This window comes from Juglans microcarpa x Juglans regia, chromosome 2S (genome assembly GCF_004785595.1).
Source record: "Juglans microcarpa x Juglans regia isolate MS1-56 chromosome 2S, Jm3101_v1.0, whole genome shotgun sequence".
NCBI lineage: Eukaryota > Viridiplantae > Streptophyta > Magnoliopsida > Fagales > Juglandaceae > Juglans > Juglans microcarpa x Juglans regia.
The window spans coordinates 23620435-23623175 of record NC_054597.1 but is presented as its reverse complement, the minus strand read 5'-3'; the positions used below and the strand labels follow the sequence as shown (position 1 = coordinate 23623175).

Sequence of the window (2741 nt, the reverse complement as noted above, 5' to 3'; positions counted from 1 at the left end):
ACTCTTCACCACTTATTTCATAGTGGGATTAAGCCTACACTGGGGGTTTCTACGAGGGCTAGTTCCTTCCTCCAAATTCATTTTATGAGAATAAACCAGGGGACTAACACCTTTTATATCAGCAATGCTCCAACCTATGGCTGACTTATGCTCACTTAGGGTTCAAATTAATTTCTCACCTTGAGATTCAAACAATTCAGATGAGATAATAACATGAAAAATATCACCTAGACTAAGGATAACATGGTTTAAACCCTTAGGCAGAGGCTTCAATTCAACTTTGGATGCTTCCACACTTGAAGGAATTTGTTTTTCACCTTTCTCAGGTAACTCCTCAAACTTCGGCTGCTATGCCCGAGTGCCATAATCTTGAGTTCTATAAAAAATAACACAAATATCAACTACATCGGATGGATCACTGATAGAATCAAACTCAGAATTAAGAAGAAAATACTTAAGGGGATCAAAATCATGAGCTATAGAAACTCCCCTATCCATGAGTGAGTCAATCATGTATGTCTGGTGGCTCTCATCATCATCTTCTGGCTATTTTACAATATGGAAGATATTCACTTCAAGAGTCATATTTCCAAAAGACAGTTTCATGAGCCCATTCCTGCAATTAATAAGAGCATTAGCAGTGGCAAGGAAAAGCCTACCTAAAATCAAAGAAATTTTAGAAGTAGTATCAACAACAGAGTTAGTGTCGAGGATTAAGAAATCAACAGGATAATAACATTTTTCAATTTGAATTAGAACATCCTCTATCACACCCCGGGGTACTTAGACTGAACAATCAGCCAATTGCAATACCACAGTTGTTGGTTTGATTTCTCCCAATCACAACTGCAAATAAATAGAATAGGACATTAGGCTCACTCTAGCACCTAAATCTAGTAAAGCTTGTCCAAACTCATGATTTATAATGCTGCATGCAATGGTTGGACAACCAGGATCCTTGTACTTGGAAGGAATCTGCTACTGAATTAGAGCACTAACTTGCTCTGTCAAGAACATTGTCTTCTTCACATGGTGCTTCCTCTTAACTGTATACAAATCCTTGAGAACTTTTGCATAAGTAGAAACTTGTTTAATCACACGCATAAGAGGAAGATTAATTTTTAGAGGAAGATTAATTTTTACCTACCTTAGATTCTCTAGGATTTTATTGTTAGGATCCATAGCTCACTTGGTTGATTTTAAAGCTTGAGGGAATGGTACCTTAATAGGACTTTTTGTCACCTCTGGTTCCTTGGGCAGCTCAGCATTACTACTATCTTGATCCTTTTCTTGATCATTTGATTTGTTCGTTGTTGGGATATGTAATGACTTACTACTTTGTGTCACAATAGTATTCACATCCTTCAAATTCTCTTACGCCATGTGTTGACCAATGGGGTGTGGACTGAGCTTGAGAAGGGAACTTACCTCGCTCATTCACACTCAAAGAACTCATCAATTTGGACACTTGGCTCTTTATCTTCCTATTTTCTTCAATAGCCTACGTAATCAAATATTCAAATTTTTGGCTAGTCTTACCTTGTGCCTCAATAAAAGGATGCAAAGTGTCATCTAAAGGACTCCTAGAAGATGAAGATGGTGCAGGATATGATCTAAGGGTTGTGTAGGCGGCTGGTTTTTAGACTTTCAGCTAAAATTAGGGTGATTGCGCCACCCTAGATTATAGGTAGCAGAATAAGGTGTAAAAGACTTGTTGTACATACCTAAGGCATTACATTGTTCCTCATACATCCCACTCATCTCAACAAGTGTGGGACTCTCTTGGATGATGTGATCTACCCTGCCACACACAAAAGATGGTCTAAAAGACTCTGCATGATTAGCCATGTGTGTTAGCTTTAAATCCTTAGTCTTTAACACCTCTAGCTCCCTAGTAAGCATCTTAACTTTAACTTTTAGTCTATCCTCTTCCCTAAGAGGGTAAATTCCACCACCATTTTGGTTTCCTGCAGGTCGTGACCTATTTGCGCTTTCAGTAGCACTAGGTCCAGTCCAAGTGTTAACTTTTTGAACAAGCTCATTGAGGTATTCTATGGCCTCATCAGGATCTTTTTGTAAGAACTCACCATTACACATCATCTCCACAAATTGACACTCTCTAGGTGTAAGCCCCTTATAAAAATAGTTCACTAAGCACCAATTCTCATACCCATAGTGAGGACACATACTCAACAACTCCTTAAATCTCTCCTAAGACTGATACAAAGTCTCACTGTCCTTTTGTGCAAAGGTAGAGATTTACCTTTTTAAAGCATTGGTCTTATGTTGGGGAAAATATTTATTAAAGAATACTTGAGTCATCTCATTCCACAACCCAAAAGATCGTGATCTCAGCGAGTATAGCCAACTCTTAACTCTGTCTTTTAAAGAGAACGGAAATAACTTAAGTCTCACAACGTCATCAGTTGCATTTTGACTATGAAAAGTCGCAACTATTTCCTCAAAATCCCTAATGTGCACATATAGATTTTGATTTTCCAAGCCATGAAAAGTAGGGAGTAACTGTATCATCCCTGGTTTAAAATCCAGTTGGCGAGTATTAGCTGGAAACAAGATGCATGATGGTGTGGCTGTGCGTGTAGGGTGGAGGTAATCTTGAAGAGTTTTAGTGGGTTGATCTTCGTGTTTACTCATTTCTTCAGAACTAGATGGATTGTCAAATAAAGGATTCAAAAATTTGATTCTGACTCTAGCATAGGCCTACAAGCAAATCTACCCAA

At 38.2% G+C, this 2741-nt stretch overlaps 1 non-coding gene across 1 annotated transcript; it reads left to right on the top strand.

Annotated features, from left to right (window-relative positions):
- Positions 1-2167: 2167 nt before the first annotated feature.
- Positions 2168-2275, top strand: LOC121253782. Its single transcript, XR_005938500.1, has one exon. It is a non-coding gene; the product is annotated as a small nucleolar RNA R71 (small nucleolar RNA).
- Positions 2276-2741: the final 466 nt, after the last annotated feature.